The sequence below is a fragment of the Mustela erminea genome, chromosome 1 (assembly GCF_009829155.1).
Source record: "Mustela erminea isolate mMusErm1 chromosome 1, mMusErm1.Pri, whole genome shotgun sequence".
Taxonomy (NCBI): domain Eukaryota; kingdom Metazoa; phylum Chordata; class Mammalia; order Carnivora; family Mustelidae; genus Mustela; species Mustela erminea.
Genome location: NC_045614.1, coordinates 127,439,842 through 127,459,381, shown reverse-complemented (window position 1 = coordinate 127,459,381; position 19,540 = coordinate 127,439,842).

Sequence of the window (19,540 nt, the reverse complement as noted above, 5' to 3'; positions counted from 1 at the left end):
TCTGTAGAATTCCCAAGATACTCCTATCCCCCCAAAGAAAAAACAATATGACTTCTTGACTAGGCAAAAGCTCATGGAAAATTTCCATTTACGTTCTGTTATATCTTTGCCAGGTATGAGAAAAGGCAGGGGGCGGAGGGAGAAGTATATGGCTAGAGCATAGAAAGAAATCCAAAACCCTCCTCTCCGGGGTTCATGGGGTGAAGGTGCCAGTCCTGGAATGCTGCACTCCTACCCCCCTTTGTTTATTCAGCCCTGGGGCTGAGGTTTGCCTTGGAGTTGTAACCTTTATAAGGGGTTTGCCTAATGACAGAATTATTCAGCTGCATACCTCACCCCAATTAGAAAAAGGCTATTTGAATTCTAATTGGCCTTGACACAAGTCTGCTTAAAGAGATTCCCCAAGAATTATAGAGCTACTTTCAGAGTTTGACTTGGCCGGGAATATGAAATGTAACATGGTTTTTCAAATTTTCTGCACTTACCATGAAACGACCAAGCCACAGGTATCAAACATGCTTTGTTTTTGTGTTATAATCACATTACAAATTGAACATTTCCACATGTGCAAGTTGGCAAATCTAAAATAAATGATTATGAAGATTGTAATTACATATATCAGGTATATATAGCCTACATATTTTCACTCACACAAAAGTGTATTTTCTCAAGTCCCTAGACATCCATGTATAGTGTGTTTATAGGATGTAAAACCATCATCCTATATATAAGCCAAAAATGTGTATTTTTAAACAGTTATCACCAGGTCAGGTGATAAGTCGACATAATATTTGGAAGGTGCAAATACCAGGAAGGGATAGAGATTCTTAAGTTAACCATGAGGAAATGACTAACAATAATAGGTTGAAATTAAAAGGAATATAATTTGGCCTAAATATCAGGAAGAGAAAAAATAAGCTTCCTGGCTACAATAACTGTTAGACTATGAAATAATTCCTAAGGGAAGTGGAGATCTCTCCCTCACCCTGGACTTTGGAAATGAGGCATGCATTCTTGGAGTCCCTTATAACAAGTCATCTTGCTAGGGGAGAGGAAGGAGATCCTTTCCGTTTCCATTTTCTGTGACTTAATAATAAGGAAAAATATTTAAAAAAAAAAAAAAACATGTAATTACCCACTAAATTTTCACCAAACCACCTTTGCACAAGATCCTGCATTTACCTTATAGTGAACATTATGAGTTCTATTCCTTCACAGCCAAGATAAATCCCACAGTCTTGCAATTTGTAGCAACCTGGAATCCTTTTATTCAAAATTTATCTTGGTCCTGCCAGCCTTGGTGGTCTTTTGCTCATCTCTGAGCACCTTTCCCTGCTACTGCAGTGGAGAATTTTCTAGAAAAGCAACTGTATTCATCAGGGTTCCTCTCTTCATCTCCCTTTAACCCCAACTACTCTTTCCTAGTTCACAGAGAAAAAGAAAGCATAAAGTGTGAGCATGATCAAACCCCTCTCTCCTATAAATAAACCTGTATCCATAATTTCCCTTCCTTCCTGTGGAGGCCAAGGCCTCTTCCTGTTCCTGTTGAGAGCTGCATCCTGACCTCTATTATCTCCTACAGGGACCTGATCTGTCAGTCACTCACACTGTTTTCAAGCTCTCAACTGCTCCCCCAAGGTTAGTTTAGCCCCCCAGGCATGTAAATGCTTTTGCTCAGCTGTTTGGTTTGTGTGTATGTGGGGGGAGTGCTTCTGCCGTCAGCTCTCTAGAGAGCAGCTCACACTACTGGTGGGCACACCCCAAGGGCCAAAGGGTGGCCATAGTGAATGTTCGCAGGGAAAGAGATATGGATGGAATTTGCAGTTATAGGCTATGTGGCCACACATATGTATTTATGTAGGTTTCCTCACAGTTTGGAGGTTATAGGGATGGAAGGAAAAAAGAAGGGGCTTCTGTAGACTGGGTTGACCTCTCCCAGCTACTATATTTCAGGGCAGAGCTCTGAAGAATTCAATTGTTCAAAGTTCAAGTCTGATCTTCTAATACCTGACCCTACAGGTATTTTTATCAAGTTCAAAGGGTAGAATATATTTAACAGTTTGTTCTGTTAATTCACAGCTTTGGATATTAGACTTCTGATGTGTTTGCCTCCATTGATACTCTTGCCCAGCTCTGCTACTGCAAGCTGCTGTAAACTGGCTTCCTTTAATTACTGTTCTCTTGCATCAATGAGCCCTTTCCAGTTTTCTCCATTTGACACTATTGGCCAATCCCTCCTCCAGATTCTCTTTCCTCAGAGTCCCACAACTATCTCCATGTGTTCCCCCTTTGTCTCTGCCCCTTATTAGTTGTCTTTCTTGGGTGTCTTGTCTGTTATAACTCAACTGAATGGTAATGTTTCCCAGAGTTCTAGCCTAGGACTTATTCTCTTCTCATTCTACATTTCCCCTATCATTTATAGATTTGTATTTCCAAATCCATAAGTTACTTCAAAAATAGGTCTCAACTCAGACCTATTTTCCTATATCCAGACTGTTCTTCCCATTTGCAATATCATCTGAATGTCTCACATGCACCCCAGACTCAAAATGGCCAAAATTGAACTAGTTATTCACACTTCACCTACCTACATACACGTTTCTCCTATCACATTCCCTAATTCTACAAATGGCACAAACATCTACCTAGATTTTCAAACAAAAATCTGAAATTATGCTTGAGTATTCTTTCCTTTATGTGTCGTATCTAATCCTTTACCAACTACTATTGACACTACTCTTTAAATCCCAAGAGACTGCCAGTCCCTTTTCTCCATTCTTCCAGACAGTTCTTAGGATATGCTTAGTTTTTGATACATACTCACCTTTTCCCACATAGACTATTATGACACCCTCCAGTTCAGTATTTATCATGTTCTAAAATGAAATCTATTTGTGGTTATCAAATCATTGAAGTGTATCATGGCCATTTAAAAAAATGAATAAAATAAAACAGAAAGGAAAATATCAGGGTGAAGTACATGAGGTAAGCATGTTTATTGAAACTTTTGATTCATTTATACTTATCTATATACACATGCATATGTACAGATACATAAATTATATGTATTGTCTAGTATAGATTTTGACATTAATTCCACTGTGTGTGCATTGGGGTGGGGGGAATTTTCCCACACGCCCAAGCAGTTTTCTAACACCATCTGTTCTGACACTGTCTACCCTAACATAACATTAAGTTCTATAGGTTAGGGGCTCAGTCCTTCAAGACTGCCCCGACCCCCACTTCAGATGCCAATCACAAGTCCAAGTTGTTCCCTGTGTTTCTGACAAAGTGGCTATAGATCGTAGTTTTCAGGGACCCCCCCCCTTGAGGTTGATTAATTTACTAGATTGGCACTTAGAACTCAGAGAAACAGTTTACTTTTTAGATCACTGGTTTATTGTCAGAGAATATAACTCAGAAACAGCTAGGTGAAAACAATGCACAAGACAAAGTATAGGGAAAGGACTCAGGGCTTCCATGCCCCCTTCTGTGGGTAATAAATACCCACAGGGTCACCAACCCAGAAGCTTTCTGAACCCAGTCCTTTTGGATTTTTATTAAGACTTCATTGCATAGCCATGATTGATTAAATCATTGACCATTGGCAACTGCTGAAACTTCTGCCCTTCATCCTCCTCCAGAAGTCAGGAGGTGCAACTGGAAATTTCAACCCTCTAATAACAGGATTGGATCCACGGGCAACCAGCCCCCAACCTTAGGGGCTTCCTAAACTCATCTCATTAACATAACAAAGAGACTTTCTCCTCATCACTTAGGAAATTCCAAGTGTTTTAGGAGCCCTGTGCCAGAAATGGAGATGGAGACCAAATATATATAATTTCTTACTATGACTCACTTGAGTTATGTTTTAAGTTCTGTTTGTTTATTTTGGTGTTTTTTGCTGTTTTGTTTTTGTTACTATGCATAGCAGTGGCAAAAGCTTGAAAACCACTGAACTAATTGAACTAGTTATGTGTTTCTAGTCTTGACCACTAGTGTCTTTTCTCCTAGGGTGAGTTTTCTGGATTCTAAATCTGATCACATTCTGGCACTGCTAAACTCTGTAATGGCTCCTCATGATAACCTACAGGATAAATCCAAAGTCTTCACAAAGCTTTAGGGATTTGGGTCATTTGAACCCAGCATTCTTCCTTATGACTCTGGGCTCTTACATGGCTGTTTCTTTTGTCCAGAATGTGTTTCTCTCCATTGTCTGCCTCACTGAATTACACACCATGTAGGCTTCATGTTGGTGTCAGGAATCACCTTGAGACTACCTGGGGTAGAATTCTGTGTCTCTGCCCATTCATAGTTTCATGGTAGTCAGCATTTTTTCCTCAATGCGGGATAAGGGAACCTACAAATCCTTCCAGGCCCCATATACACAATTAACACTTTGATGTATTTTCTTCCAATGTATATGCTAAATTTTATAAAATTTTCATGACAACTTATATATACCTGTCTGGTTTTGACATTTTACTTTAACATGAAATCACACGAATTTCCCCCATGTTATCTCTTTTTTTTTAGCATAACATTATAAATGTCTTTAAAACATATAATCAAATCAGACATGTGATTTGAAAGTATAAACTTGCTGATGAAGGGCTGATGGGAGTGTGGACAGAGTGGAACCAGGGTAATCAGACAGAAGTCTACTTGGTCAGCCAGGTAAGTGATCAGAGACAAAGAGAACTAGAATAATGTAGAGTCAGCACAAAAAAAAGGAACAAAAAGGCACTGGACCATATACAAGAGAACTTAATGAGGAGGAGCTTACAGACCCTGGGTTCCATGTGGCAGCTCAGATAGAGGCAGGAGTCTCTATTAGTTGATGCAGTAAACCAAAGTTCAGAGGAAATATCATGGAAGAAAGTTTTATGGATAATAATAAATTGAGTTTGTATACTAATATAACCATTTGAGGAGTCTTCAATGTAATGATAATAGTTTAATGATTCAGAGTTAATAAATATGAAAAATAAGTTTAGAGAAAATTATAAAATGTGTATATTAAATTAGACAAAAAGTCAGTAGTAAGAACCGTCAGAACGAATTTTAAGTTTAGAAAGAATTGAGAGATTTTAGGATATGCAACAGTTCCAGGAAAATAAGAGTTAATAAAAAATAAAATGTAATGCACAGGTCAGCTATGAATAATATTTATATAAGCATACAAAAATATACTCATTATCATAATTTTAAGCCCTTAGTTTTGAGCTACCTAGTAATTGTTATCTACCTATGCTGGGAAGATAGGAGGAAAAAGTATGGAGAGATAATGCAGGGCAGCTTGATCCTTATTTTCCATAGCAGGAATCTGAGGATAGTATCTGAAATTTAAGTCAATTAATAAATAGCAATATAAAATAGTATTTATAAATGAGTATGTAAACTCCTAAGAGGCTTGAAGTTGTGTGCATGTGGAATCAGGAAGAGGGAGTAAGACAGGAAGCCAACAGATATTTAAAAATATTTATTATAAGATATATAAAGTAATTTGACTACTAAAAATTAAAATAATTAAATAACAAGCAGATTAAAGTAAAAGTCCATAGCTATAGGTATATATATGGATACATGTATATGTATTTTAATGCATGGTTAGAAAAGGATGTATATCAGTAAGTGTCCCCTCAGTGAATCATCAGACAGTTAACACACCCTTGTAAACATCACCTAGGTTAAGAAGTAGAACATACTAGCACCAGAAGTGTGGTTGACTTTATGACATTATGACATTACGAATGCTTCCCTCTTGTGCAAAAGTGACCACAAGCCTCATTACTACTATCAATGAACAGTAATGTCTGGTTATTTTTAAAATTTATATAAATCAGATAACACAGTATGTATTCTCTCACATCCAGCTTTTTTTAAAGAGTTACATATTTACTCAAAAAAAAAAAAAAAGAGAGAGAGAGAGAGAGAAAGGGTGAGTGTGTGAGCAGGTGGAGGGACAGAGGGAGAAGAAGACAAACAGATTCCTGGCTGAGCAGAGAGCACTATGTGGGACTCCATCTCAGGACCTTGAGATCATGACCTGAGCCAAAATCAGAAGTTTAACAGACAGAGTCACCCAGGAGTTCAGCATCCAGCTTCTTTTTCTTAAAATTATATTTTGTGAAACTCACCCATGTTATCTGTGTAGCTGCAGTCATTAATTTTAAGTACTAAATAGTATTTACCTGTCTTCAAATACCACAACCACTGTTATACTTATCTTTTCTACTGCTAATAGATACTTCCATTGTTTACAGTTTGGGGTTATTATGAATAATGCTGCTGTGAACACCTTTGTGTACATTAATTATGGTGCATATATGTATATATTTCTGTTGAGTAGCTGGCTCACGTGACATAGCATATAGTTTCCCCCACCATCTGAAAGTAGAGCATTCCTATAAAACCTTTTGTAAGTTGAAATGGAGTACAACAAAGAAACAATTACCATTAATTATATTGAAAAAATTTTTAAGCATTAGCAGATTCAAAAAAAGCTATTAGGCTTTTCTGATACTTTAGGACAGACACATATTGCTAACAAATGCACAAAATAAATCAAGATAAAGCAGAGAGTTTCAGACACAGTTCAAAGCTATGGCAGCTTGATGCCAAGATGCTGAGTGTAGTTCCCAGGGAAGGAGCTTGGTGGCGCCACTCTCACCTCTGGAAATGTGTGCTGTCTCTATAAGGGCTCCTTGCAAAGCAAACACTTAACGTTATACAATTCTCAACTTTTTTAGTAAAACTGGGAAATCTCTGGATTCTTTTTAGTTAGCAGAAACAGGTACAGTGGAGGTGTTTTGGAAAAGCAAAGTGTCTAACATGAACTTTCAAAAAACAGTGAATACCTGTTTAAACACATATAATGTTTGAACAGTTTTCTAAAATGGTAGTACCAACTTGTGCTCCCACCCACAATGTGTGAAACTTACCATTGCTCCAAGTTTTATCAACCCTTGGTATTGCTAGTCTTTTCAATTTTAGTTACTCTGGTGTGTGTGAAGGGATATCTCATTAAAGCTTTAATTGGTCTTCCTTGATTTTTGAGGATATTGAATATTCAGATACCATCTTTTGTGAAGTGTCTGATTAAGTCTCTTGCCTATTTTTCTATTGAGGTTGTCCATCTTTTTTCCTTATTGATTGAGGAACACAAAATATTCTAACCAGTTATCATTTCAGTTAGAACTCTGAATCCCATTTAATATATTTCTTTATGTTAAAGTCATGAAGGTAACCCAACTATATGTTATGTCGAGTTTTGTTGTTTAGCTTTTACTTCTGGATATGCAGTTCACCTAGATTTGATTTTAATTTGCGATATGATGTAAGGCAGGTGTCAATTCTCTGTAAATTAATTTGTGAATTTAATGAGTCCCATTTTTAAAAAAAAAAAAGGTCAAAAAGACTTTTGGAATTGTGTAAGCTGATTCCAAAATTCCCTAAAAAAAATACTTAAATACTTAATACTCTGTAAATTATACTCTGTAATAAATACTGTGTAATAAATAATACTCTGTAATTAATAATTAATACTCTGTAATAAATAAAATACTCTGTAAATTAATTTGTGAATTTAATGAGTCCCATTTAAAAAAAAAAAAATGGTCAGGGCCCCTGGGTGGCTCAGTGGGTTAAGCCGCTGCCTTCGGCTCAGGTCATGATCTCAGGGTCCTGGGATCGAGTCCCACATCGGGCTCTCTGCTCAGCAGGGAGCCTGCTTCCCTCTCTCTCTCTCTCTGTCTGCCTCTCCATCTACTTGTGATTTCTATCTGTCAAATAAATAAATAAAATCTTTTAAAAAAAAATGATGTTGAACATCTTTGAAAAAAAAAAAAAAGGTCAAAAAGATTTTTGGAACTGTATAAGCTGATTCTAAAATTCCCTAAAAAAAAATAAGCAATCAGTAATGGCTGGGAAATTCTGAAAAAGTTAAACAATTGCATGGGATTGGTCCATAGGTTGTGTTGGCTATGCACTGAACAATTTCTGGGGGTGAAAGAGAAGGTACCATCATTAACCCTATAGTTTATGAAAAAACTGATTCTGAAAATGAGACATGTAAAACTCACATGATTATACAGAAAAGATTTGACCTTACCATAAAACTTATTAAAAAGCCTTATTGATTAAAATACCATGTTAATGGCCTCTTGAATAATTAGTGGAAAGAGTGAAAGCCCCCGGAATAAACCATGTTCATATGGAAATCTACATTTGAAGCCAGTTGTAAAAAGGTCAGTTTTTGTCAAAAGGTGGTGGGAAACTAAACAGAATCCCTGTTATCCCTTACAACAGAATGAATTTAGATGGATCAAAACAAAATTTAAAAATAATTAGAATGGGAATTTCTAGTATGAGCAAAGAAGAAAGAGGAAGAAAGAAAGAAAGAAAGGAAGAAAGGTGAGAACGAACATCACCGCAGGAATCATCTCTGCAAGGTGAAACAGAAGATCACAAAGGATGTTAAAAGTATGATTTATATCACAAATAAAAGGTTATTTATTTAAGTAGACAGCTTCTTAGAAAACAAAACCAATGACTCAATAAAAACTCAACAAAAGAGAGGAACAGATAACTAAACATAAAAAGAAAAATTAATAGTTTTTAAACATACAAAAACTTCACACAACCTTACTCATTGTAAAATCCACTGTATTTTATCATCTTAGATTGGCAAAGATCAAAATACTGTATTATGTATTGTGTTGGTATGGGGAAACAATGATGAGAATATAAACTGATGACAGCCCTTTAGAGGTGAATCTAATGCCCATACTTTTTGACTTTGCAATTTATGACTTTCTACGAGGATATTCATTTAAGTTCCCAAGAGTGAAATATTCAGAGTATTGCTAAGTGTTTATTAGTAGAGAACTGGTCAAATAATGGTACTATGGAATATTATATACTTGAAAAAGGAGAAGACAAAGAGGAAGTGGAGAAGGAGAAAAAGAAGACGAGAACTTTATTTGAATTTATATGCAATGATCCAGGAGAAAGTAAATTTAAAAAATCCAGGAGTGTGTAGGATGCTAACATTTCTGGGAGAAATAAAAGGAGTGATATGTATGTCTTCTGAAAAGATATCCAAGAATCTTACAACTGGATTTGTTTGTAAAAGGGAACCGGGTTGCTGGGGTACAAGAGAAGAAAGACAATTTATTTTTATTTTAATCCCTTTTATAACTTTTGAATTTTTACCATGAGCAGATATAGTCTCTGCAAAAAGATTAATGAAATAATAAAAATTGAAAAGAAAAATTAAAACAGGAGAGATTGCAGTGAAACTCAATACAGACCATTTATTGTTATTACTGTTGAACATGGATTATGCACCAAACTCTTCACATACATCAAATGTTTGCTATCCTTTCCCCTACTATGTGGTAGTTATTACTATAACCCCCCCCCCACAGAAATTCATTAACCAATAACAGAGCTGTAATCCTTATCTCTATATGGTCTGGGTCAAACCACGTGCATTTTGCACTGTTTCCTATTGCTGTGACACATTTTACTGCCATTGTCTTTAAAGCTGACTTTGATGGTGCCACATGGCACTAGTGAGCTTTTAATCCTTCTATTTTTTCACTTGCCCCTCTTCATTCCCTCTCCACATCATCATGCTTGCACGAACCCATGTACACACAGAAATGACTTTGTTTGGAAAGCAACCACCTACCATGAAGTGACCCAGAACCTTGCACTGTTCCATGGATAATTGTAGGAAACCAACAAATAGTTTTCATGCTCAAGACATATGTGAGTAATTGTTCAAAGTTAAGTGGCATCCATCCTACTCTGCATAGCTGGGCTGTTCATGCAACCCTCAACCCTTGCATTCCTCTGCAAAGTATTCTGTTTACACAGGCAAAATCCTAAGCACATGGATATCTTAGGCGTCTTCATGATCCAATTCCAAATATTCAAAACACAAAGAACAGGATACAGTTGATACAGAAAAAATGTAATTGCTGGTTATTCGGTGGGAAAATAAAATAGCATCCCTTGTCATCAGAATGGAAGAGAGAGAGGGTTCACAGCCTTTGGGGTCAGATACACCTGGGTGGGTTCCCAGCTCCTTTATGAACCTAATGTGTAATCTGGGGAAAATTTCTTCACCTCTTTAGCTTCAGGATCCCAGATGATAAAATGGGAATGATGATGCTATCTATCTCATGTGTAGGATTGTTGTCATGCTTAAAAGAAGTAAAAGCATTATCCTTAGCGTTAAATACATATTAAGGATTCGATAACTGACAAATACTATTTTAGGTACTAGTAGAATACTCTATTCGTCAAACCATCAGTAAGTGCTACTGACTCTCCCTCTAAAACATGATCCAGCTGAGACACTTCTTTACCTCTTCCACAATTTGTTCCCTGGTTTATCTGGTTTCCCCAATTTCATTCTTTTCGCTGTTCATATCCTCATATCAGGGTGTCTGAGGATTCTTACACCCTGCTCCTTCTAAACTGCTACACAGTTCATCCAGATCGTTCACGGAGGACTTTTCTCCAACATTCAGGTGTCTATCTGAGGGTCACCAGCTCAGAGAGGCTTGACCCAGCCAAGACACATGCTGTTTCCTATGTCCCCCAGAGCCTAGAACAGTGCAAAATAAATATTCCCAGTTCAAAATATCCATGTGCTATAATGTCATGTAACTTTAAAATAAAAGCCACCAAAATTTTTATTATGTGCTAACTGCCCTCTTTACATGTTTTTCTCTGATCAACATACAGCCAATTACTTCTTATTACTTCCCTGATAAGGGAACCAAGGATCAATGAGTTTGCATATTTTGCCTAGTGTATTTCAAGGCATTGGGATAGGTTTGAAATACATGAGAGAAAATCATTCTCATTTTAATTATTCTTAAATTTTTTTATTATACTCAAGAAGAAAGTCTCAAATTAGAGCTAATATTTCTCTAACATCTCTCATAGTTCCAAATACCCCCCTTTTTAAATAAAGAGTAAGTAGATGAAGAGAACACAGTCTTAGGCAGACCACAGAGTGGTCATAATCAAAATAGGTTAAGTTTTGCTTTGGGCAAAAAAAGACACCCAAAGTCTCAGTGTCTGAGCTAAACAAAAGTATATTTCTTTATCAAAGTTTATATCTTAATAGATATAATAGTGTTCAGAATGGAAGCAGGTCTGAGCCATTATTTCTCAGGAACCAGGGTGAAGTCCACCTTCGGGCTACAGCGGGCAGAACCAACAGCTTTCTTCTTTGCCACATCAGAGGAAGAAAAGTAGAGAGTACTGTTGTTCAATTATTTGGCCCAGAAGTGCTATGTCTACCTCCTCATAACCCGTCAGATAGAACTAGTCAGTGAGCATCTCAAACAGGAAAGTGTTCTCACTGTGCCCAGGAAGGAGGACCTCAGCCACAACTATCTTGCTAGAATCTAATAATAATGTAGTTCTTCATTGTGCTTATTTTTATGATTAAATTATATTTATGGAAAGTGGCTTTCTATTGACAAGTTCTTCTAGAAGAAAATTATCAAGGTGTAAAAAATGAATCGAGATGAAAAAATGTTACGTTAGTAATACTGATGGTATACAGATAGAGCGAAAAAGCAGTATTATATAAATGGTTAAAATTTGGGGATCACTGTTCTATGAGATTACACAGCTAGTTTGTGGCAAAAATACTAAGATTGCAGGTCTCTTTGACTCTACCTTAGTATGTTCTCCATATTGCTGTTGCTTTTGCAAGAACTGTGGTAGTTGATTAGCCCAGGAGATGATCCTGAATCTTTTCTGAATGAGTATAATATTAATGAAAAGAAAATCCCATTTTATCTAATATTCTTTAATTTTTTATATCTCTGGATGGCATTTTAGGAAAAAAAATGAAAGGAGCTAGAAATTACTTTTTAGTTAATTCTACAAAACCTATTAGACTCACTGGAAGAATAAGAGGAGGAAAAGTACTGATTTTAAGCACATGAAAGAACAGCATGGATAATGTCACCATTTAAATAACAATGGACACTAAATTAGTAATGCCAATAGGGGGATACTTTTCCAAAAAGACCACTGAAGAAATTTAGAGTAAAATAATGCAAGTCTTTATGCTTTGTTTAAAAAAAAAAAGATTTTATTTATTTACTTGACAGAAAGAAAGAGTATAAGAGAGAATAAACAGCAGCAGAGGGAGAGGGAAAGGGAGAAGCAGACTCCCTGATGACCTGGGAGTCCAATACCGGACTCGATCCCAGGACCCTGAGATCATAACCTAAGCTGAAGGCAGACGCTTAACCAAATGAGCCACCTGGGTGGCCCTGTTAAGTCTTTACCCTTTAGTCCATATTTTTTGTTGTTGTTGTTCAATAGAGGTTTATAAAGCCAGAGATCTAATTGAATATTTCTGCTATCACAATAAATTTATTTCTCAAAAAATTTCATTGAGGTTCCCAATTTATGCTTCCATTACCTTCCTTTGAATCTGTCAAATGGAAGACCTTAGTCCACACTCCTCTTTTTAGGAAGTGAATTTGATGAGAGAATTGGCCCTTGACAAAAACAAAGCAAAGCAAAGCAAAACGAAGAAGTGGGCACTGTCCTCTTGACCTTCTGGAATCTTTTCCCCTCCCAGGTAAATAGAATGCTTAGATTGCTGCCCCGCTCTCTGTTTTAGTTGCCCCAGCCTTTCCATTCAGAGAGGGCCTCCAATCTGTCCCCTCACATTCTTTTTTTACCCTACTGTCATCTCTTCAGAAAATATCCCCTCCCCTTGCTACCACAGAGAAAAGGATCAGTTCACTAATTCACAATAATACTGACTGAAATCACTTAATATGTCCCTGCTTCTAGAAAAATCCAGTTTATCTTAGGTGAAAAGAATGTGACTGTTCCAGAGCAGGATGACTTCAATGGTGGTGGTGAGGAAATATTTTTTGACAAGGTCATGACACTAGCCGGCCTCCTGCTAGTCTTGTTAATTTTGCTTCTTTGGTAAAATCTCTGATTCTTTGTTCTTCTGATGTATATATCTTGACTTAAATATACTGCTGCCTATAAAAGATGATTGGAAGAAGCCAAAATTTATCTTGCAAAGCAATAATGTAGAAAAAGCATTAGAAGTCAATTCCACCTTCTGAGATGTCAAATTGGAGCAAGGTTTTGACGCAAGATGCTTTTGACCACTTCTTTCTTGCCTATATGAGGTCAACACCATTCAGTTGGTTAAAAGAGCCCAATTTCTGATGAGTAGCTAGAACCCCAAATTAAAATGTAATAAACATAAATCAATATATGGGAAATAGCTACTATAACTCTAATTTTAGTATGTATAATAACTTTATTACCTTGAAGATATTTTTATATTGTTAATTACACATAAAAACGTGTTCAAATAAGGTCCAGAACCTAGGGCATGGAGTCAATTTGGGCATATTTGGAGGTAATCTAACATTTGAGCTCATTAAAAAACCCTTGACTTAAGCTTCCTTGTTGGACATCAGGATTTTACCCCATGGTGCTCATACTCTACTCCTTACTGAGACAACAGTTCACACTATAGTATTCCAGAAAGCGGTGGGTTTGGACTTGAAATCAGCTGTGTGACCTCGGACCTTGGATAAAACCATCATTACTATTCATAGGTCTCACTGTTGTCATTTGCATAGTCAACAGGTTGGCCTCAATCAGCTCGCAATTGTCCATTTGAAAAACACCTTCCTCACTCTCTCGGTTAAGACCGTTTTTTCTTGTTTTTCTCTTTATGCTATTTACTTAATTTGGAAGAAATTTTTTTACTTGTATTTATAATAATGTTTCTCTTATTTAAAAAGTAACACATGATTACTTTTAGATAATGTAAAAATGAAAATAAGCAAAAAAAAAGAAGACAAATAAAATTCATCCATAATTCTACCAGCTAGCAAAATGTGACAGAATATATCTTCTAGCCAATTGTAACTTACTGTTCATTTAATATGTAAGCACTTTCTGTCCTATTTTGTCCTTTTACTTAACCATAGTCATGCAGACACAGCAGAATTTACTTCAGCAAGTCTCTTTTGTTTGACCTCTATGCTGATAATCATTTTTAATTATTAATGTTTTCATGAACATCCATGTGTACAAATATGAGTGTGTAATGCTAACTAGCTTCTTAGGATGAATTCTTAGAATTGAGAGTCTCTTAATCAGGAGGTATATTTAAAAAAGTGAGTTTTTAATTTTTATTTATTTTTTATTTTTTAAAGATTTTATTTATTTATTTGACAGACAGAGATCACAAGTAGGCAGAGAGGCAGGCAGAGGCGGAAAGAGGAGGAAGCAGGCTCGCCGCTGAGCAGAGAACCCGACGCGGGAGTCAATTCCAGAATACTGAGATCATGACCTGAGCTGAAGGCAGAGGCTTAAGCCACTGAGCCATCCAGGTGCCCCAAATGTGTGGTTTTTAAACATAAAAGTTAATTCTTTCTTCTTGAAAGCATTAAAATAAAACTATACACCATAAAAAGTAATTTTTTTCCACTCCAATTTTAGAGGTAACCACTGATACTAGTTTGATATACACCCTTTTGGTCAACTCATTTATTTGATCATTAATTACATAAAATGTGTAGAATAGTCACAATGTGTCATACTCTGTACTAACTACTTGGGATATAGCATTGATCAAAGTGGACATAGAATATTCATGGATCTTAAGATTTTAGGAACAGTGATATTAAATTATTCATGGATATACATACAGTTCAAACTGTAACAGGTGCATGAAATCTGTCGTAAATGCTTGATGAGCGACTACAACAGGACTGGTCCTTTACATTCACAGGTGGAGGGAAGTAGAAGGTAGCAGAGAAAGTATCTCTCAAAAAGCAGCAGAGATAAGTTAAAATCTGAAGAGTACATTAGTTTAATCAACTAAGAATGGGCAGGTGGTAGTGGATCTGGATGGAGAGAGAAACAAGAGGTCGAATTCCAAGTTCGCAGACTGCCGTGTGTGAAGTCCTCGAAAATGAAGTTGAGCTTGCTGACCGAGAGTGGTTTCAGGCAAGTGGGGCCAGACTAGAGAGGCAGGCACAAACTAGGTCATGGAGGGCCCTGGAGGCCATCTTGATATGCTGATATCCATTCTAAAACCAACGAGAAGTTAGCAGAGGATTTCTCCACTAATCTAGTATATCTGCTCAGTTTAGCTGGTCCTATATCAGATATGGCCTATTAGTAGTCAGCCCCAGTCCCACTGTTCCTCTGTATTGTGGGCTGGATGCTGGAAAAGCTCCTTCACCAGCTGGCTTCTAGTGAGGTGGATGGAAGGCTCTGGGGGCAGTTGAGAAGGCAGCAGGAAGAGTGACTCCCTGAGTAGCAGCACCAGGGTTTCAGCGCCAGCGGTGGAGGGGCAGTAGGAGCTACCATGGCCGTGCCTCCATGACTCTGGAGGGTGTGGGGAGGGGCGGGCCACTTCCTGGTCTCTGGTTTATCTTCTAGTCTTCCTTTTCCTCCTCAGAACTTCCAATTCTTTATATGTAACCGTTTGCTTTGAATCCTTCTCTGCTTTAAATATTTAAACTGATTTTTGATTTCCTTTCTAGACATTGATTAACTGGCTGCTTTTGATTCAAACACTTCAGTTTCTTACTGACCACAACAACTCATACATCCCATAGAAGTTTGAAAATTCTCTTATGAATCAGTCTGCTTAAATTCTGGTTAACCCATGTCTACTTGGCTACAATTTTATTGCCAATCTTTTTTTTTCCCCCAAGATTTTATTTATTTATTTGAGAGAGAGAGAGAGAGACAGAGTGAGAGACAACATGAGAGGGGAGGTCAGAGGGAGAAGCAGACTCCCCATGGAGGTAGGAGTCTGATGGGGGACTATCCCAGGACTCCAGGATCATGACCTGAGCCAAATGCAGCCATTTAACCAACTGAGCCACCCAGGTGCCCCCCCTTTTTTGAAGATTTTATTTATTTATTTGACAGAGACACACAGCAAGAGAGGGAACACAAGCAGGGAGAGTGAGAGAGGGAGAAGGCGGCTTCCTGTGGAGTAGGGAGCCCAATGTGGGGCTCGATCCCAGGACCCTGGATCATGACCTAGCCCAAGGCAGACGATTAATAACTGAGCACCCAGGCACCCCTTTTATTGCCAATCTTAGCAGAATTGTCAGTAAGAGTCATGATGGAAGCATTAAAAGTATGAATACACAGACACTCTAACAAAGATTTTTACATCAAGAATTTTCTGGAACAATAATTCCTGTGAGAATAGTAGGTCTTTCGATTTCTGGAACAGTCCTAATTTTGTACATGCTATCAGGTTAGCCCTCTGATGAAAATTACCAAATCCTGTGTCCTTCCCTGAAAGTCTTGATCCTTACATATTACGTTCCTTATGTTTTCCTATCATTAAGTGGCATGAAGATGCGTTGTTTTTGACATCCATCATTCACTCCCATTTCTCTGTGAGGAGCTTCTCAATTTAGTTATACGGAAACTAGCCTTTAGTGCCCTACCTTTAGAGACATTTAATGGTGCTCTTGGTCAAGGGTTTGCAGGTCAAGGGTTTGCAGGAGGGCCAGTTTCATGGTCTATCGCTAGAGTTTTAATCTAGACTAGACACAGGGTGACAAGTAAGACTGAACATAGTGGTAGTTGATCCATCCTGCTGATGACAGCCTAAGAGGTGTCCCATGGGCTCCTGCTATTGCCTGCTCACTGGTTCTGGATTATGTCCTAGTCCTGATTCCCCAGCTTGCTCTCTAATTGTTATGAGCTCTCCTATATCCCTCTGGTAATTTGCTTCTCTGATTGAGTTAAATAGAATTAGGTTCTTTCAGCTTAAAGAATCATGTGGATAGAGTAGGATTTTATTTTGTTTTCTTTTTTATTAAGTGAACTATACTTAACATAAAAATTATTTTCTTAGCCCTCTTGAAGCTATAATTAGGCAGTGGCAAGTGCATTCACAGTATTTTGTAACCAATCTCCACAACTCTTACCTTGAAGAACTGAAACTCTGTATCAATGAAACAGCTCCCTATGCCTTCCCGCCCCCAGCCACTGGCAATCACCATTCTACTCTATTTATTTGACGATTCTAGGTGCTTCAGATGGGTGGAATCAAACAGTGTCTTTTTGTGACTAGCTTATTTTACCTAGCATCATATCCTCAAGGTTTATCCATGTTACAACATATGCCAGAATTTCCTTCTTGTTTGAGACTGAATAATATTCCACTCTGTGGCTACAACACATTTTGTTTCTTTATCCATCAATAGACATCTGGGCTGCTTGCACTCTTCAGCTCCCGTGCACGATGCTACCGTGAACATGAGTGTACTTTGACACCCTGCTTTGAACTCCTTTTGGGAATCTACCCAGAAGTGGGATTACTGGATCATAGGGTAGTTCTATTTATAACTGTTTGAGGCCCTTCCGCACTGCTGTCTAGAGTGCCCACACCAATTCATTCTCACCAGCAGTGCACAAAGGGTCCAATTTCTCCACCCTCTCACCAGTCTTCGTTATTTTCAGTATTTTTTTTTAATAGTAGCCATCCTACATCCTTTCTCTAAATAAATGTTGCACCAAGGACAGCCTCTTATATTCAGAAATGGGTTCTGTGAAATATAATGGACAATTAAATCCCAGCCTAAGTGTCTGGGGGAAGAGCTGGCTGTCTCTCCAAATTTTTCTTTTCTTTCTCTTTCTTTTTTTTTTTTGGCTCTCCAAACTTCTTAACTTCACTTGCTTCTGCATTTGCTTTCTCTCATGATGAGTCTGCTAACCATTTTAGAAGGGGCTTAATTCATTCCATGTTAATAATTTCAAAATGTAGGTCTGGGGTAAATTTTTTTTCCCCCCCAAAAGAGTAAGGAGGAAACTCAAGCCACCTGCTATGAATTTGCAAACAAGATTACAAAGGCTCTTCTCTCATTAAAGAAGCATTTAGGATCTTTCAAAAAAGCACTGGTATTGCTGGTTCTGACTTGAGATAACCTGAATAGAAAAAGCTTGGAACCCAGTGCTTGGCACTCACCTTTCAAACTCTTTACAGCCAAGACTCAGACGCCTAAATGTCTCCCGGGCACATTTGCATCTCTGTCAGCTTTACTCTCTGTGGGCACATTTCTTTGACTTGGAACATTCCTTTTTGGACTTTCGTTAGCTGTGCCTAAATCAGGAGGCCTGAGACTCTTGGCTAAGAGTGGGCTAAGGAGCCAGACACCGCTGGAATGTCAGCCAGCCAGTTCCCAGCTGGGTCACTTTGAGCGAGGTCCTTAAACTCTCTGAGCTCCGGTTTCCTCATCTGTGAAACATGAGGAACGCTGCCTGTACTGTAATGACTAATGGAGGTCATAGATGGGTCCGTCCCCAGCTGGACACTGACAGAGCAGGCAATTAAAAAAGTGAAGAAATCATTTATTCTGTACAGAAATAAGGCGGGTTGATGGACATTATCTGAAAATAAAAATATGAAGGTGCTTACTCCTTGAAGATGCTTTCTTAACTCTCCTTAAATTTTTCAAGAGCTCTCAACAATTACACTGAAAACTTATGTTTTCGAAGGGCTGAGCTTTAGTTTTCAAAGATACATATTTGTTCAAGAAATATCTTTTAACATTTTTTTCCTAGAAAACACATCTACTTCTGTGGAGTCTGGAGTACATTTCTGTCATATCCTAAAATTTTTTCTCTTACCAGAGTGTCTGTGTTTGGGTGTCTATAGATACACATATGCATACACACATGGGTAGATAAAGGCATATATTATGTTTCCTGAATGACAACCATGAAAATTATAAAATGCTTTGCTTGGGTAGAACTCTTACCAAATCTTTCCAAAAATACATTTTGGTTTTTGGACACTCACAGAAACCCAAAGCAGTAGCAGCAGAAGCAAGTATCATGACCCCGGTTTCCTAGATGAGATTTTGAGAGGTATGTGACTGGCCCAAGACCTCGAAGCCAGTGAAGCGGCAGAGCCAGAACTCAGACCCAGGCCTTGGGTTTCCAAATTCAATAGTGTCTCCACCATATCTCACCAGTCCCCACAGAGGTCCGTGGTGGAGGACTGCTGGCACAAAGAATGGAAAAACTGCAGAAACGTAAGGCTTGAAAGCCTTTTTGGAATTCAGAGGGACTGAGTATTAGCAAACAACTAAAATGTCATGCTCAAAACCTAGCAAGAATTTAGAAGCATTGAGAGTATTCAAGCTGCTGCAGAATTTATAGGTACATTCTTTAAAAGAAAGAAAAATGTACTGCATGTTTCAGATCCCCATTATGTCCCCAATATTAGTCTTCTCCTTGATAGGTCAGATTTATATTTTATGTAGATTTCCTGAATGTTTTTTCTTAATACACACTTTCTATTAAAAATAATCAATATTTATACACTATATTTTTAATTCCTATACTACTGACATTTAGAGAGAATGTGAGGAGATTCTCTTTGTATCTGGCAGTGTGGCTAAGAATGAGTAAATGAAGAGATTAGTTTTATTTATTATAATTATTATTATTTCTATGGGTCATACTTATT